The sequence below is a fragment of the Ictidomys tridecemlineatus genome, unplaced genomic scaffold (assembly GCF_052094955.1).
Source record: "Ictidomys tridecemlineatus isolate mIctTri1 unplaced genomic scaffold, mIctTri1.hap1 Scaffold_148, whole genome shotgun sequence".
NCBI classification, from domain to species: Eukaryota; Metazoa; Chordata; class Mammalia; order Rodentia; family Sciuridae; genus Ictidomys; species Ictidomys tridecemlineatus.
Genome location: NW_027521306.1, coordinates 616,743 through 636,619, shown reverse-complemented (window position 1 = coordinate 636,619; position 19,877 = coordinate 616,743). Strand labels below are relative to the sequence as shown.

At 36.1% G+C, this 19,877-nt stretch overlaps 1 pseudogene across 1 annotated transcript in view; it reads left to right on the top strand.

The window, feature by feature from the left end:
- Positions 1-19,877, top strand: part of LOC144372711 (transport and Golgi organization protein 1 homolog) — a 161,557-nt pseudogene that overhangs the window by 10,304 nt on the left and 131,376 nt on the right. Inside the window, exon 3 of the transcript XR_013432626.1 lies at positions 3,872-3,963. The product of XR_013432626.1 is annotated as a transport and Golgi organization protein 1 homolog (transcript). The remainder of the gene's footprint in view (positions 1-3,871; positions 3,964-19,877) is intronic.

Here is a 19,877-nt window from a genome sequence, read left to right as displayed (position 1 = left end):
GCAACAGAAAATAACATAGGTAAATTAGACTTGATCAAAATTAAGAATATACAGAAAACTCTTAGAACTCAATAATAATAAAAAGACAACCCAATTAAAAAAATGGACAATTCATTTGAATATATTTCCCCCCAAAAGATATTCAGATGGTCAATAAGTACATAAAAAGATGTTTAGCATCATTAGGGAAATGCAAATCATAGCCACAATGAGATACCATTTTGTACTCACTAAGATTAAAAAGATGGACAATAAAAGTATTGAGGAAGATGTGCAGAATCACAGAATTGGTGAAATTGAAGCCCTAATATATTGCTAATCAGAATATAAAATGGTACCACCATTTTGGCAGTTCCTACAAGCAGAGTTACTGTAATAATTTACCATACTACTTCTGGATGTATACCTAAGAGAAATGAAAACATGTTGATACAAAAATTTGTGCACAGATGTTTTCAGTAGCATTATCCATAATAGCCAAAAAATGGGAAACAAGCCAAATGTCCCATCAAATGCTGAACAGATTTAAAAAATGTGATATATCTCTATTATGGGATATTACCATAAAAAGGAAGAACATATCAAAAAATGTTAGAATATGGGTGAATCTTGAGGATATTGTGCTGAGTGAAAGAAGGCTTAAATAAAAGGCCATCTGTTTCATGATCCTATGTATATGAAATGTCTGGAATAGGCAAATATTTAGAGACAGAAATAGATCAGTGCTTTCCTACTATGGGTGGAGGGAAAATGATGACTAATGTGTGCAGGGTTTCATTTTGGGGCTGTGAAAATATTGTTGATTTAGTGGTGATAGTCTCCCACTTTAGAAATATAGTAAAAACCACTGACTTGTATACTTCAAAATGGTGAATTTTACAGTATGTGTATTGTATCTCAAAGAAGGGAAAGTCATTTTTAAAATATTAAAACCAAGTATTGGGGGCTGGGAATGTGGCTCAAGCGGTAGTGCGCTCACCTAGCGTGCGTGCGACCCGGGTTCGATCCTCAGCAGCACCACATACCAACAAAGATGTTGTGTCTGCCGAGAACTAAGAAAAAATAAATAAATGTTAAAATTCTCTCTGTCTCTCTCTGTTCCTCCCCCCTCTCATTCTCTCTTAAAAAAAAAATAAATAAAACCAAGTATCATCAATTGATTACTTTTGGAGGTTTGCTCTGCCCTGAATGGAAAATTGGTTAATACATGCAAATAATTCTGTATTGAGTGAACAGGGTAACCAAATAGATGATTAGGGAAAGTTTTTAAAATTTTTTCTGGGAATGTTAAGTAATTAATGCAGAAGTTCTGATAAAGTATCACCGTTTTGCTATATGTATCAGAATAGGTATTGATCATAATTGGCTACTAAATGGAGGAATTTTATAATGGATTTCTTGGTCTGTTTGAGCTGCTATAACAAAATGCCACAGAATGGGTGACTTATAAGCAGCAAAAATTTATTTCTCATAGTTCTGGAGGCTGGGAAATCCAAGATCGATGTGCCAGCAGATTCAGTGTCTCATGAGGGCCTGCTTTTTGGTTCATAGAAGGTGCCTTATCTTGTAAAAGGTTAAAAGGGGCAATGTATCTCTCTCTCTCTCTCTCTCTCTCTCTCTCTCTCTCTCTCTCTCTGGTCTCTTTAATATGAGCATTTAATATCCCATTTATAAGGGTAAAGATTTCATAACCTAATCATATCCTAAGTACCCCACCTCCCAAAGCCATCACTTTGAAGGTTAGGATTTCTACATATGTATTTGGGGAAGGAGGCACAAACATTCAGCCTATGCAGGATGGATCAAGCTGATAGTATTGATACCCATTGGTTCATCTTTTTTTTTTTTTTAATTTAGAGACAGGGTCTTACTAAGCTGTTCAGGCCTCAGTAAGTTGCTGAGGCTGGCTTTGAACTTGTGGTCCCCCTGCCTCAGCCTTTGAACTTGTGGTCCCCCTGCCTTTCTGGGATTACAGGCGTGTGTCACTGCACCCGGCTCCATTTGTCCATATTAATATTACTAAAATGCATTATCTGTCTCCTGCCCTCAGTCTATTGATTAAAAAAAAAGAATTTTATTTCTGGGTTGTGCCTGTTTCACAAAGTGAAAAAAAACCCTATGGTTTTGTTTAAAGTGTGTATTCTCAACATCTCCAGATGTTTAACTTTAGTGCATCTGGCAGCCTTTGTCAGAGAGTTTGGTTTAGGGCAAAATGGAATTTGTGTTTCTGTTGTGTTTTGTTTATTTTTTTGTTACTACTTGTGGTGCTGGGCAAGCATTCTATCACTGAGCCCTACTTTTAACCTTTCTTTTTGTGTTTTATCATTGTTATGATTTGAGGGAAGTAATGGTGTCCTAAATGTCCTTACCAAGCCTTCTGAGACTGGGTAAGATAATCAAGACCTGTGCTAGGCAGAGGTGATACTGATATTGACAGGATGGATCTATTTGTTACAGTTTGGGCATATTAGGCAGGGCATGTAGTAGGGACTCCATTAATGTTTGCTGACTATTGAATGGACCTAAGTAGATCTGTCCAAGATTAGGGTTTCATTGCAATTTTGGTATGAATTTTATTTGGACTCTATGGTCATTTTTCCACCACCCCTTTTCTTTAATTTGTTGCCAACATTTCAAAATAGTGAGATTTCACATAAAAATCATGTTTCTGGCTTCTGTTAAAAAAGCAGAAGATCTGGCAACATTAGGCTTGCATTCCTTCATGGCAGCTAGTCAGCTGAAGCTGAGCAGGGACTACATTAGACACAGTCCACTGCTGCCTCTGTTGCTCCCTGCTTCTACTGGGCGTTTGAGTTTGTGACCCTTATGCAATGGTTTCAGGAAGTGGTTTTCTAAATCTCAAGTTATTACTTTTTTAAAAAAATCTTTGTTTATTAATTTATTTTTGTGTGGTGCTGAGGATCAAACCCAGTGCCTCACATGTGCGAGGCAAGGGCTCTACCACTGAGCTATGGCTCCAGCCTGCATTATTACTTTTAATGACTTTTCTGATTATATTGCTACTTAACATACCATATGATCACTTACATAATTAGAAAATAAGCTCTATGATGGCAGCAATTGTGTGTCTTCTATTTCTAGATATTCTCTGTGGTGCTGGTATATTGCCTTGCACACCATAAGGAAGGCAGTACATACTTAAACCTCTCTACTCTGATTTGGCAAGGTGATTGAGGAAGACCAATAATGCTAGAATATTCAAGACATTGTCGTGAAATTCCAAAGTATCTTGATGCATTGGCTTGGAAAACATACTCTGTAGTGTCTTGGAGAAATGATCCAAGTTTATTAACATTATTCTTGCCTCTTGTTTTTATTAATCAGTTCTATCATATAATTTTAGGGTTAATATCCCTTGGCTATATTATTGGCATTGTGAAGTTAATGGCATTTGGAATATTAAGTATTTTCTTGACTATTTATTACATGGATTCTTTGAAATTAAGTCTTACAAGTATTTTCTCACAGGTAGGTAAGTACAGAAAAATAAGTGAAAAGAGTTGAGGTCTAGAATAATCATTGTCAGGAAGGATATGAAAAATAGTTTTTTTTTCTTAAAGTACTGTTTGATGATTCAATTCAAGGACAAAATGAAATCAATTGATAATATTAGAATAGGAAAAAACTATATTGTGTTTGGAGTTAGGGCTTAATTTAAGAGTTCATTGAGTCAATTACTATTAAGTTTTTTTTTTTAAAGTTGTCTCATTTTGTGAAAACAAACCATGTTTTCTTTAGTCCTACACTAGCCAATGGTATAATGATTGGAATACCTAGTTGACCATTATACATGTTGATTTCATGCCATAAATATTCCTTGACCCATATTGTGTGTTTATTTTTATAATAGGTGAGAAATTCATCCACTCTTCTCTTTAGTTCCTTGATCACAAGAATTTTTGGAGTTAAAAGGGGAAAGGACGAACTTTCCAAAACAAATAGGTAAGTAAGCTTCATCTAATGCTAACTTTTCTTTTTACACAAAATTGTCCTGGCCAAAAATAATTGTCGAAATTTTGCTTACTTTTACAGATTCATCTGTAGCATAAAACTATAAAAATGGTATAATGAATTAACCTGTGCTGCCAAATTCTAAATCCTTGGGCAAAAATATCAACTGATTACAAAGTTGACCTTTCAAATCAACAAATATAAAGCAAGGAAGCCAGGGCTGAAATATAGACTTGTTTCTCACTGCAGTAACTATTCTTTTTTCTTTGTGTCTTCTTCAAGTATTCCTGAAATGTCCTACATTCTTTTTTCCTGATGTGTTATCGAGTATTTACTATCTGTGCAGTATCTTTAATCATATAGGCGAAAGTTTAAAAGATTGTGAAACTCTTATCAGAACACCTTCCAGACTACCTGTGCATTCATTACTCTCCTAAACGAAGGGAGAAAGTGGAGATGTTGACTGTGTGAAATAAATAATGCATTTACTTTTTGGTCTTTAATTTACTCTGTTTTTTTCAGTAAGGCTTTTTAATGTCTGGAAGGAAATCTATGGAACCATTTTGGTTATTATTATTATTATTATTTAATATAATGCACAAGTTCTGGTTGTTCTTAAAGAGAAGCTTTGGATAGTTCTTCAGCATTTGAGGATTTAATAGTAGTGTAGTTGGCTTGCAGCTGTTAACACTAGATGTCACTGTCGCTGCATGTTTAATTACTCCCTTAAACTTTTAGAATCCAATTTGACATACAAGTCATTGTCTTAAGGACCTAAACATGAATTCAAGCCCAGCTTCTCTCTTCCCTAAACAAGTTACTATGCTTTTGCTTCAAATTTAGATTTTAAACTGGTATTTATTAAAATATGTCTTCTTGTGATGAAATTAAGTTTTAAGAACTAAAAGATATGATGAAATAATTTTTTGATATGCTTGTGGTAATTCTAGTGAAACCTGCTGTGGTGGTTCTGAAAATTGCTGCTTATCAGCCTGTAAAATTCACCAAATATTTCAAAGAAAGGTAACTGGCTCTAAGTTTGAATCCCCTGAGTAAATGCAGGAATACTAAGAGATTTTTTTTTCTCCCCTGAGTTGTATTTTTAAAATAAATATTACTACTTTGGTAGCATGGTTATAATTTTTACTTTATAGCCTGTTATTTTTTTTAAATATTTTTAGTTGTAGATGGACACAATACCTTTATTTATTTATTTTTAGGTGGTGCTGAGGATTGAACTCAGTGTCTTACGCATGGTAGGCAACTGCTCTACCACCAAGCCATGACACCAGCCCCTTTAGCTCATTCTTAAAGTAATTTTTCCTGTCATTAACTGAAAATTACTAGTATTTGTTTCTTTTTAACTTTGTCTAATTTGTTAATAATTCTACAGTGTGCTTAAGTTTAAAATAGTTGTATCTTTTTATGAGACCATGATGATGTTTAGTAGTATGAATAAAATATGATATTAAGTAACAATTAAAGTTAATGTTAAAATTGCTCTTCTTGAATGTGTATATAAATTTTACTGTGCACCAGAGAAAAATGATCATTAATTTCATTTAGGTTGCAACTGAAAGAGGATAGAAGAATAAAAGGGCGATGAGATCACACAGTTTTACCCTTTTAGCTAAAGTCACACTGATGGAAATTCATTTCTTTTGAATAGAGAAGATTACAAAATTAATAACTTTCCTAGAAGAAGAGAAATGGAATATTTGTATAATTATTTTGACTAATGGTGGAAAGTGAAATGAAGGAATTAGGAAGTTGATATTTTACTTAAGTGTGGTGAACATTTTTTAGTAAGAGCCTGTATTTCAATAATCAGAAGACTGGCATGTGTCATCTCCTATACAGGCTTCTCTTTTCTATTTAACTCTTGAATTATCAGTTTCTTGGCAGGTCTTCTTAGAAGTTCTGCAAAACATTTAGTTTGTTAAATTTGCAATTGTTTGTGATTATTCTACTTTTGTAGTTTATTTAATTTTGTCACTTTTTGTTGAAATATTTATATACCCATTTTCTACATATTAATTCCCCGGAGGATAGGACCGTTTCCATCTATTCTTTGTATATATAAAGGGCACTTTAAGAATGCTACTTACAATGTCTTGTTGGGTGATTACTCAGTCATCAAATAACTAACCTCAGCTGATGACACCTCACAGCCAGTTAAATTTGCTTTCACAACCACAGGTTGTTCTGCATGCAGTCTTGCAAATGTGTGCTCTTGGTCAGAAAGGAACTGAACATAAAAAGAACATCTGCTTTTTTTCCATCTAGTGTGAAAAGAATGTCTACCTTGGAGTAAATAAACTTGTTTTCTAGGCATTTTGCTGCCACTGGAGATGACCTTAGTAGAGTCCCTTATTCACTCCATACTTCAGTTTCTCAATCTATATGACAGGAGTAGTAAGATCTAGATTTTATCTTCATGGGGTTATTAAGAGTCTACAACAAACTATTACAACTTTATTATTAATTTTTTTAAAATTGAAGTCCTAAACAATTAGAGATATGGTTTGCTGTTTCTGTCTGTTGCCTTGCTGTTAGACTGTGCCTTTTGAGGACAGCACCAGGGTCAGAATCCTGTGTATCTGGTACCTTGTATACTGTCTGGTGTGTAGGAAGCATATAGAAATACTTGCTTAGTAGAAAAAGTAAATTTTATTACTGGGGAGGGGGGGATAAAAAGTTTGTTTTCTACTCCTGCCTTTGTTCTCATAAAGCCACAATAACCAACGAGGTTATCCTCTCTGTTCCTTGAGTTTCTTCTTGCTCAAATAAGAGGTTGGGCCAAGCCTGAGGTGTCTTCCCTCTAAAATATGAAGCTGAGACTTTATATAATGTTACTAGAATTGCATGTTTGATAAAGTGCCAATGCCTTAGACAGTACCTGACACATAGTAGGGACCAGAAGTTTTCATTTAATATGTGGAGAAAGGACCAGGGGGTCTGCCTCTCTGTATGAGTGTGTGGAATGCACTTAAGATTGAGCTTTTGAGCCCATTGGTCTGATCTAGATGTGTTCTTTGAATTATGAATAGTGAGAAAATACAAGTTTTACAGTCATGTTATTACACTGTAATTTTCTAACACTCCTTTCCTTTCTGTTTGTTGTCATTTAACTGACTTAGTCTGACAGAATGAATAATGGATTCCATGTAAAATCGGAACATGCATAGCCCTGTTTTCTGGGGAAGGTGCTGTGCTTTCTGCTTTTCTATAGTAGCTGCCATCTGTATGTGAATGGACCGTCCTTGATAGCTGCTCATTCTTTATAGGGTAGCAGCTAAACCAATTGCATCTTTAACTCTGGGTCCCTTGTGTGTCTTAACCTTCAACTATGTTAGTTGCAGCTAAGTGGCAAGTGCCAATATATAGTAGTCTGAGAAGCTTTATTTTTGACTTTGTGGAGTGTCTGCTTTGCCAAAACTTCATACAGGTGCTCAGTGTGCAGAGTTAAATAGTATTGCTTTTACATTTTCCTTTTGCTTAAACTCAACCTGTGAGCCAATAAGAACTTAATGGTGAATAAGTACTTACCTTGAATTCAGTTTAAACATGAGGGCTCCAAAACTTGGGCTTTTGAGCTTACAGTTCAGCTGGGGAGAAATAAACTGTTACTTGTGAATCAGATGAAAATAGAAGATATCATATACTAATCACCTGTGCAATGTGATTTGGGTAATGAATGCCTTGGACATCTGTAAATGGAAAAAATAGAGTGCTGTATTTTTGGGGAAATAGTATTTCTTATAAGGCTTTGGGGATGAGTAGATTTAAGGTCATGAAATAGACTGAAAAAGAGAAATGAATAAATAATTTTGTTTACTGTGTTAAGTGCAATTTCTATTCTGTATTATTAAGAAGAGCTCATATTCAAATTAAGAGCTTAGTACAGTTTACTATAATTTAAGAAGAAAATGGGTTTGTAAAAGCATCACTAGATCCAAATAAAATAATTTCCAATGACTGTATTGGGAGATGTTAGATTTATTTTATTTTCTTGGACATAAATGACAGAATTATTAGAATTATTTTTCTTAGTGGCATAGGTCTGGAGGAACCCTTCAAGGGGCATCTAACTCAGCCCAACTTCTTGCTTATCGGCAGATTTTGAAGCCATTTCCAGACTGACTGGCTTCTTTCCTGTTCTTTGTGTTTTCTAGGAAAAGAGATTCCACAAGTTTCTGTGGTTACCCACTCCATTGTTTAGGAAAGAATTGGTTTTTCAAAACTAAAATTGAGAGCTTTAGGGCAATTGAGTTTTTTATATTTTAGAGAATGTAATTATTAGAATTCAGAATAGCTTATTTGCTTTGAACCACATAGAAGCTTGTAGTAAACACTTACCTATTTGGCCAAACTGAAAATTGGAATTTTCTTTCACTGGGTCTGGGATAATACTAACATCCTCAGACCCAAAGAATTCTCATTTTCCCCATTGAATAACGTTCATTATGTTTTCAATCTGCTGGGTACTAGCATGCAGAGATGAATCAGAAATATTCTGTGCCTAAGGGGAACTGACAGCCCAGTGAAAAATATGGCAGCTATCTGTTGCATTGGATTCTGTTCAACTTACCTTGAGGGAAGGGAGAAGTTTTGTAAGGCAGATGGCATGTCTTTTAGTGTCTTTTGCCTATTCCATGGTTGGCTTGTGCCAGGCCATTTTTATGTGTCTAATTTAACTTTCATGAGATCCCTGCAAGGTGAACAATATCATCATCACCTTACAGTGGCGTAAAACCACAGGGAGTGAATTTTAGTTATTTGCCTGCTGTCGTATAGCCAGAAAGTGGCAGGACTGGAACACAAATTATTTTCATGTACAAGGCACTTATTTGTCAATACATAGAGCCTGTCATGAGTAGTATATTACTTTTTTGGTGTATGTCTTTAGATTTTACATTGCCCTAACTGTGGGAGACAAGCCACTTCATTCGTTCATTCAGAGTCTGAATGTGGACCAATAATCACATATTTTTAATATGGTATGTTGATTTCAGTGGGGGTGGGGTGCAGGGGAGAAGTTTGCTTGAGTTGATTCTAAGACCCTTTCTGTGGGTGTTGGAAGACAATATGAATTATGTAGTTTTTTTCGTTCGTGGATTTTATGTTTTTGGTGGGGAAGTTATTAGAGCAGTTTATTGCAAGTAAGACAAAGGCAAGAGAAAATACAGTATACCCGATAGAGGGGCAGGCAGGTAGGCTATGGATGAGAATGCCCATAAGTATTCTTTTTTTTGAGTGAGCCTCACTGTTTTCATGTATATAAGAGATGAGGCAAGAGTAGGCCTTAAAGTTTCTAACATTATGCTGTTAAACCAGAAAGGTAAAAATCATACTTTTCTGGTTGGCAAGTAGGGAATGAATTAAATTAGCCCAGGAGGTTATCAGTTTTACTAATAAGAAATTTACCTTTTTCATAGTTAACTCTGTAAAAATCAATTGTTTGGTGCTATCGAGAGGGGATTTGGGGTTTACAAAAATTCTTGGCTGTGGTTCAATTTCTTTTAGACTTAATGTTTTACAGAATCTTTGGTTACATTTTTCACATCTTTAATTAAAATGACATAAATGATAACAATTATTATTTGTCTTTATTTTCTAAAGGACCTAAAAAGTCACCCAATCCCATTTTCATTTAACAGATAAGAAAATTAAGGTGCAGAAAATTAAGTGATTTGCTCAAGATCACAAAGCTAGCATTAATATAATTTAATGGTTATTTTTAGCTTATAGCATGACTAGAACATTTGAAAAAAATATTTAGAAATGAAGTTTCTATTAGCAACAATAATATTCATTTGAATTTAAATGATTCTAATGTGGAATATGAGGTTCATTCTCCCAAAGAGGCACTTTACTTGTCAGAGGATTTTAAATAATAATGATTTAAAGTTAAGAGCCCCATGATTTGATATAGTCTGGAGGTGTCATTCATGCATTTACCACAAATCTTTGTAGAACATTCAATCTGTTGCTTTAGCCAGGGTAGATAAATGAGTATTTTTGGAGACTGAGAAGTACAGTACAAGTCTTGTGTAACCTTGTTGAGATGGTCTAGTCAGAATTAAGTCTGTACTGACATTTTTGTTTACTGGAGAGTTTCATGTTTCAACGTTTTGTTCATTCATAGGTTCATGGATTATAGGTAGGAAGACCACAAATGAAATTTGTAGCCAAAAAGAAGTTCTTGAAAAGAAATATGTTCATGAACTTAAAGTGGGAATTACTCATTGTATGCTTAAATATTGACTCTTGCATGGACCAAGTAATCTTTGTTCCTTAGGACTGCTTCAGGCCATTGCCCTCTCTAATAACTGAGGCATTGTTGCTCTCGTTTGAGCTTGTTCTATGGAATTTTGGCAATGCATGCATCCTCTTTCTGCATGTAAAAGCATGAGTAAATATTTTTTCTTAGCTTTGATATTTTTGTAGCTTACATTTTATATGAGCCAGACTAATATAATGTAATACCAGGATTACATAATTTAAGACGTCAGGGTTGCTTCCAGGGCTATGCGATAAAGTATTCATTTATCAGGAAGTTTACAAGCTGTATTTGTTGCTCATTCACTACCTGTAGAGAAACACCACAGAGCTGTTTTCCAAATGAGAAAATGGAGTCAAAGAACTTAAGGCCAGAGGGAATGGTTTTCTTAGAATTTAAGATAACATTTATAATTTGTTCAGAATTCAGTCCTAGTAACTATTGATTTTAGTAACATATAGTTTTGAAATTCCAGAAATTTCCAACTATTGTTGTTACACACAAAACTATTTTTGATAAAAATATGATCAATAAAATTTTTTATGTGTGTCTAATTTAACCTTCACGAGATCCTTGCAAGGTGAGTAATATCATCATCACCTCACAATGGAGTAAAACGACAGGGAGTGAATTTTAGTTATTTGCCTGCTGTCATATAGCTGGAAAGTGGCAGGACTGGAACACAAATTATTTTCATGTACAAAGCATTTATTCACCAGTACACAGAGCCTGTCATGAGCAGTATATTACTTTTTTGGTGTTTGTCTTTACCGTTATTAGAAGAAGATACTTTCCATTTTCCTAAAGTCATGACATGGGGAAGTAGCACCGCCAGTCTGGATGATGAACTGGTCAGCAGGCTGAGGACCTAATCTGTCAGACTGTGGTATGTGTACTTATGTGTTTGCTTGTAAGTGGGGAAGGAGGGGAGGCAAGTAGTGAAGGGGGAATAGAGTAGTAAACACCTTTGAAATATAATAGACTTTAGGATTCACTAGAAGTACTGAGTTCTGTACCTTGGGCTAGATGTCCTAGTAAAAAATTAAGTAGCTATAGGTGGACACAATATCTTTATTTTATATTTGTGTGGTTAAAAAAATTAAGTAGCATACTCTTGTCATTGTCATTTTTCATCCCTCAAATAATAGCTCCATTTTTTAATATTTAAATGTAAGTTTGAAATAGTTCAGACTTAATAGTAGTTAGAATGCTTTTGGATACAACTAATAAAAAACCCAAATCAAAATTTAAACAGGGAAAAGTTATTACATATGTAACCAGGATGTTTTAAGGGGGATTTATTTCTTTCAGGTTGAAGCATGTGTTTTCTCTGTGTTTCTACTGTGTCATCCTAGACGTGAAGGCATGGACCCAGGAGGCTTTCTGGATGGTTACAAGATGGCTGCTATTATGTAGATGTTGGAGCCATCCTCCAGATGTTAGAGTTGAAACACAATATTTAGAAGCCTGTGTTTCTTATTTCTTTTTGAAAACAATGACACTTCCTCCTGTGTGTGTTTCTATGTCCCCACCTCCACATCCTACAGATTTTTATTCATATATTATTGACCAAAGTTAATTTTTAACATGTCCCAACTTAACCCGGGTGGGGGAAATAGATCTGCCATAATTAGCTTAGACAAATCAGGGTTCTTCAGTTGGGCCTGGAATATATGTTAGCTCTTCCTGAAGCACATGACTAGTCTGAGAATGGTAAATTCTAAAAGTCAAGTTCCATTAAAAGGAAGGACAAGGTCGGGGAAAGAGTGTGAATTAAGCAATGTGTGTTACTACATTGATGTCTGATGTTCAAGGTCATCTCAAAAGCATTGAAAATGTTTTAATTAGGAACAGTGATTTAAATATAGGAAGATAATAAATATATTTTAGCCTAATATGAAAATTTATTTTCTTTACATATTTCCTACATGTAGTTGTAAAGAAATATGAAATAGTACAAGGGTCTAGATATACGGTTCTGTATAATTCATTCTTTTTAATTTTTTTATTCTTTTTATATGACAGTAGAGTGTATTTTAACACTATACATACATGGTGTATAGCTTATTCTAATTAGGATCCCATTCTTGTGGTTGTACATGATGTGGAATTATACTGGTCATGTATTCGCATATGAACATAGGAAAGTTATGTTCAGTTCATTGTACTGTCTTTCTTATTCTCCTCTCCACTCCCTTCTCTTCATTCTCCTTTATCTAATCCAATTGAACTTCTATTCTTCTCCTCTCCACTTTCCTTCACTGTGTGTTAGCATCCACGTATTAGAGATAACATTCAACCATTGGTTTTTTGGGGGACTGGCTTATTTCCCTTAGCACGACATTCTTCAGTTCCAACCATTTACCAGCCAATGCCATAATTTCACTCTTCTTTATGGCTTACTAACATTCCATTTTGTATATATACCAAATTTTCTTTATCCATTCATCTGTGGAAAGGTACCTAGGTTGGTTCCATAGCTTAGCTATTTTGAATTGAGCTGATATAAACACTGATGTGGCTATAATTCATTCTTGTAAATAGCTTGCATTTAAAAAATTTTCATGTAATTCCTTAGTCCATTTCATGTTGCTATAACAGAACACGTGATGCTAGGTAGTGCATAAAGAAAAGAGATTTATTTGGCTCATGATTCTGGTGGTGGAAGGTGGTCCAAACAGCATGGTGCTAGTATTCTGGAAAAGTTCCCTCCCCCACACCCATGGCTATCACAACATGGTCAGGAAGTAGAAAGGAAACCAATGGACTGTGTAGAAGGGCCAATTGCATGGTGTGGCTTTGCTTTCCAATAGCCCAGTTTATCAAGAACTAATTCAGTCCCATGAGGTTTGACCTATTCCAAGACATCATGAATCCATTCATGAGGGTATAAGTAACCCTATAACCTAGTTACCTTTCATGAGGCCCTACCCCTTAAAAGTTTGACTACTCCAACATCATTTTATTGGATACCAATCTTCCAGCATATGTCCTTTTGAGGGATAAACCATATCCAAAACCATAGCACCCAGGAACAAAGTATATGTATGTCTTCACACATGAACCAAGTTTTGTAAAACATTAAAATAGAGATTCTGAATCCAAGCTTGAAAATGCTCTTTGACATTATGAATTATCTTCCTGGTTCACAGCTAATCTCTAATAAGCTAACAGTGTTAACATGTTTGTTATCACAAACTCTGGTTTACTTTTGGAATTTGTCCCATATATTGGTTTTCTTATCATAAGGCCAAATAGTGTGAAGTCAAATGATCTTTCTAAATTTATGGGAATTGGCATTTAATTATTTTTGTTTCTGTGTCAAAAATCCCTGTTCTATTTCAATTGAATGTGGTATTTTGTTTGATGTGACTTTTTTGGCCTCTGAACTCAAATTAGGCCAATTGTTCTGAATAATCTCTCTTTCTTTTTCTGCCAAGTTTCTTTCTTTTCTGTCCTCTGAACTCTAACTGCTTTGTTCTCTACAAACTGCCTCTATAGAATTGGAACATGAGGCTGTCTGGGTCAGGGCAAACCAGCTGGGCTTGACAGAAGTTAGGGTTAGATTAGCTTCATTCGACAAGGATCAGTACGTCTGATCCAGTTGCTAAATCTTGGAAGACTAGAATTTTCCATTCTATAAGCACAATTCCATGACATCTTGCCTTTCTTTTGCTCTTACGACATCTTCATCTTAGTTGTATCTATTTCTACAACCTCTCAAATCTGAATAATTGACTTAGATCCATCTAATGGTCAGCTACATACCCCTGTCCTGTAATTCACTTGATCCCCTCTGTCACCCCTTTAATCAAAGCTTTCCTATGCCTGTGGTTTCATTTCTGTGTAACTGGTGTCCAGGTTAGGCATTCTGACATTTTTTTCTTCATCATTCATTCAGCAAGTATACGAGGTAGGTTCAAGCACTGAGGGGATGAGGGAATGACACACATTTATAAAATAGGATGCAAATCTCTGAAGAACAATGGAAGAGGAGAGGCAAGACTTGGACTCAACTGTAAAGTTACCTATAAAGCAAGGTGGGAAGCTGAAGGTAACTGTGGACTTTGCTCTCCCTCATGGGAAGAGCCTCATTCCCGCTGCACTGTGCAGACGTGGCTGTAGCAGAGCTCTTGCTAATGTCTTTTAAACACACTTTCTCCCTGTGTCTCTTCCAGTTCTTCCATTAATGTGGGAAAATCTTCCCTCACCTTTTGTTTATATTGCTGCTAGAAAATGTGTTCAACGCAGAGCAATATTGGTGCTCTGCCTCCCCTACCTGCATTTGGAAATGGAATTATGTGTATTAAAAATACTGTGCCACTGACTTCTAAGGGTCACAAGTGCCTAGTTTCCCCCAGAAACCCAGCACAGGTCATCTTCAACTCCTTAATGCTTTAATTGAGAACTTTCCCTGAAGCTTCTATATTTCAGAGAAAAGAAGTTCTTTTAGTGGTGTTCTCCTTGATTGCTTTCCAATATTTCAATGAACTAGTTTTCAATTATTTATCATTATAAAAGTATATTGTTCCAGTGGTGAAGTAAATAACTTCTGTGGGCTACCTGCAATGCCACCATTTATAATATCATGTATTTCATTTGCCATATGACTATAAGTTGTGGCCTTCCACCAAGGAACATACTGTCCCTAAATACTTGATTGTGTATATCCTTCCTGTTTTCAGCCCTGGCTGCATTTAAAATTGTGCCCTCATGCATTGCCAAACTGGTTGGCTTGTCCATGAAAATTGAATCCCGTGGAATCCCTGGCATTTTCTGTAGACGTTTCTTCCTGCTCCCATTAAATAGAATTTTTAATGGTTTTTTAGGGCCTTCTGTATAATAACCCTCTTTTCTTTCTTTCTTTCTTCCTTTCTTTCTTTTTTTTTTTTTTTTGGTAGTCCTAAGGACTACACCTGGGCTTCATGCCTGCTAGGCAAGTGCTCTACCACTTAGCTGTATCCCCAGCCTTCTTTATTTTTTATTTTGAGATAAGGTCTTGTTAAGTTGCCAAGGCTGGGATCCTCCTGCCTCAGCCTTCCAAGTAGCTGGGATTACAGTCATGTATAGTGACACCTGGAGTAATGTCACTCTTCGTAGAATTATTTTAAAAAATCACAGTAGCAGAAGGAATCATGTTTCTCAATTTACCTTAGTCTGGAATGACTTTGAGCACCTAGCCTGATATCTATCAATAAATATGTATTAACTATCAACTGTATACAGGGCTTAGTACTAGGTGACACCAAAAAAGATCTAAGAACAGCCTATTCTCACGGAACATATAGTGTGCTTACAATGAAATAAACTAAAACACAATCAAGGAACAGGTCAGTCTTATTGTGAAGTGACAGCAATGATAAAGAAGAAGAGAGAGGAATCAAATATTATACCATTGTTCTGGTATAATCCAAGAGGCGAGCATCTGAGGATTCTTCCCGTTTTTCTCTATGGTATATGTGATATAGCTCATGTGGTAGGAAGTGCTTAGAGGTAGGCCAGTTCTTTAAGGAGATTTCTCAGAGGGACTCCCTGATTTCTAGTGTGTATTCTTTATAATCAGAGGTACTCTGTAATTGGCAATATCTTATTCTCTATGGGGAACAATAAATGATATGTCAGAGTATTTTCTCTTCTCCTTGTTCTGTATTTTTTGATTCGTTTACTTAGAAAAATCTTGAATCTTCAGAGACCTGGGTGCATTTGTGAATTAAAAGAAAACACTGGTACATTTTCAGTAGGTCTTTGGACTCCCAAATCTTTTCCTACACTCTTTCTTTTCCAACAGTCAGCCTTGTTTTTTGGTCCTTCAGGTACTTCCTGGTTTCAGTGCCATGGCTGAGTTTTCTTTCCTTATAGTCAAAAGGTTTGCTTTCCAACTAGCATCTCTCCTCTTTGTGGCCAGTGTGTCGATTTGACATGGGGTAGTTAAGTATGGGCAGAACCTTGGTGGGGGGAAGATGATGCTGTGGTTTCCAGGACTTCACTCCTACTCTTCTGTTTCACTCTTCTTCTCTCTTTGTATGTTGAAAGTAATATGTGCTTATTAAGAAAAATATGAAAAAGTTACACAGTTTTATTGTCTTCACCTAGGCTATTGCATTGCAGTTGTCATTTTGCTGTGTTTTCTGGACCTTTTTTTTAATTCATGAGTATTTAGTTTTTATAAAATGTATTTGTAGTTATTCTACACACACCCTTCTTTTTTCACTGGTAGGAATCACTTTTCATTTTTGTTTGATAATTTGTAATCCTCCTAGTTTAAAAAAAATTAACAGACTGCTGTGTATCTTTGTTTATAAAGTGTTTTAATGTGTAAGCCTCTTTCTGCAAGTAGAGTCTCCTGTGTGTGATTTCTAGGTCACAGGACACGACTTGTTGTTGCATTCTATACTGTTAGGTTTTACATATTGTCATATTTCTTTTCTTTTCTTTCTTCCTTTTTTTCAGAGTTCTTTATTTTATAATTTATTTATTTTTTATGTGGTGCCGAGGATCGAACCCAAGGCCTCACTTGTGCTAGGCAAGGGCTCTGCCACTGAGCCACACCCCAACCCACAAGTTGTCATATTTCTTTTTTTTTCTTAAGAGAGAGAGAGAGAGAGAGAGAGGGAGGGGAGAGAGAGAGAGAGAATTTTTTAAAAATTTTTTAGTTTTTGGCGGACACAACATCTTTGTATGTGGTGCTGAGGATCGAACCCGAGCCGCACGCATGCCAGGCGAGCACGCTACCTCTTGAGCCACATCGCCAGCCCGTCATATTTCTTAATAAATTAATTTTCTTGAAAAAACAGGTTCCATTTCACTTCCAGTCACACGTTTCACTTTCCATTTCACATAGTATAAAGTTTATTGCTCTAATTGGCCTTTTTTCTTTTTAAAAGAGTTATTTTTATTTTAATCAACAATCTTGAGCATTTTATCTGATTTTTCCCCACTATAGATAGTGATGCAAGGAATATTCTCTCATGAATTTTATCTTTGTCCTTTTTTAAAAAAAATTTGTTTTTTTAGTTTGTAGTTAGATACAATACCGTTATTTTATTTATTTATCTTTATGTGGTGCTAAGGATCGAACCTAGGACCTCGCACATGTGAGGTGAGCACTCTACCACTGAGCCATAACCCCAGCCCCTGTCCATGTTTTTATGATTATTGAAAGGGAGATTGCTGGACTGAAGAATATAAACATTCCATGAAACTAATAGCCAAGTTTCTTTTAACTGATACCAATTAACACATTTACCAGCATGTGCAATCTTCCTAGTACTAAGAGTAAGCATTTTTAAAAAATATTTATTTTTTAGTTTTAGGTGGACACAGTATTTTTGTTTCACATTTATGTGGTACTGAGGATCGAACCAGTGCCTCATGCATGCTAGGAGAGCACTCTACCATTGAGCCACAACCCTAGCCCCAGAAATAAGTATTTTTTTTAATGCAAATTTCAGGGAATGTGAGAAGGAAAAGACCTTGGTGTTTCAATTTACATTGCTTTTATTACTAGGGAGGCTGAACATTTGCTCAAGTTATTTGTTGGTTAATTGCATTTTCTTCAGCTTTGCTTTCAAGGCCCTTTTCACCTTATCTCGCATTATTCAAACTTACAAATATTTATTAAAGCCTGCCAACTACCTTCTCCCATTCCAAACATATACCCACACACTAATCAAGCTAATCTCCCTATTGTTCCTTTGAATGTTAAGCTTTTACTTTGAGTGCTTTTGTTCATGGTTTTTCTGCTCCTAAATGCCTGCCTCTCCCTTCTTCTTAAGCTATGCTGATTTCCATCCTTGGGTTCAGCCCAATGGTCTTCCTAAAACTGGTTTTCTGGAGAGCAGACTCTGGGGCTTCAGCTCTGTAGTAGTCCATACTGCCTTCTTCAGGCTCTGCCCTAGGAGCAGGCAAAGAAGATGAATATAGAAATAGGCATGTCTACATTTGATTTCTGGTGTAAGTGACTTAGTCCCCTGAGCCTCCATTTCTTTGTCTCAGCATCCTTATAAAATGTGAATGACAATAGAGTCTGCCTCTGGAATTGTGAGGAGCAAATGTGATAAAGCTAAGAGGGCCTAAGGCTGGTGTAGAGGGCCTAAGGCTGGTGCTTAGTATATAGGAAACTCTCCTTTAGTGCCCATTGTTTTAATTGTCATCTCAGAATTTTTTGTTGTTGTTGTTGTTGTTCCATAGGACTCTCCTGTACCACCCCAGAGGCTGTGTACTGTCTCTTTCTTGTAAATTAGTTATGTACTCTCAAGTGAACACAAGGTTCTAAAGGGGAGGGATTGCATTTTAAGTCTTTGCATGTCCTAATGCACTATGCTGCTTGAGTATAGTTGGGTAGCTTTGGTAGTGGTGGAAATTAGAGGAAGGCAGTGATGAGGACCTCATTTTCAGCTTTTCATAAGACCTTTACTAGGAGAACTTTCTCCTAGGGCCTTTTAAAAAATGTTAGCTTTTGTTGCTTATTCAGCCAACTGGAGTTACTCAGTAGAAAATGTTTAAGAGATCCAGATTATACCACCGGATTTCACTTTTCCATATAGTGTTTCAAAGTGTTGTATTCATTAGTATTTGTCAGAGGGCTGGGGATGTGGCTCAAGAGGTAGCGCGCTCTCCTGGCATGCGTGTGGCCCAGGTTGGATCCTCAGCACCACATACCAACAAAGATGTTGTGTCTGCCGAGAACTAAAAAATAAATATTAAAAAAAATTCTCTCTCTCTCTCTCTCTCCTCTCTCACTCTCTCTTTAAAAAAAATTTGTGAGAAACCTATGGTTAATGTAAAGGGGGTCCGGCGGATCATTGGAGGGAGAGACCACACAAGAGACTTACTCCATGCAATTGACAAAAGGGGATTTATTGGGGATCCATTCCAGCGCGCTGGGGCTCTGTGCTCACTAAAGGAGGGAGAGCAGCTGAGAGCCCAGAGCAAAGGTCAAGCAGAGCTTAAGTACACTTTTTGGAGAGGGCGGTGGGCTTTGCATACATCAGAACAAATCATCATGAGGCGCGGGGAAATTGAACAACTCTGAGACGTGATTGGCAAATCCATTGGCGGGAACAGCTTGGACAGGGGTGATTGGTCATTCCTAAGCGGGGTACACATTCAAACTGATTGGTTCGGGCCCTGTGACAAACTGCACAGGGCCCTAGGCTAAATGGCTAGTAGGGTGTAGTCTTAACTATCTCAGGAAGCTGGGTGTAACAGAGGAACTCAATAATACCTAATCTTTTGCATTTTAATTCAAGCCTTCCAGCTTAGAAACTTTACCCTTTCAGTTAATACCACAAGAAGCCATAAACTAAACCAGATTCTTTCCCCTTTTAACTTTCACATGCCCTGGATTAACGGCAATGTTACTCCCTCATTTACACCTGGTATTTCCTAGCATTCTCAAAAAGCTGAAACAATGATTCATGTTTAGTCACTGTGTAACTGGCTATTTTCATTTATTTAAAATAAAAATAACAAAAAATATCCCGGGTAAAGATCTCCACGTATTTTAGCTAGTGACAGATGCTCTGATCAGTATTTCTACTTAAGTCAGGCATTTTTTACATACACCTCAAGCCTTGCAATTAAGCTTTATGTCTTTCCAAGCATAACAGTTAACCAATAA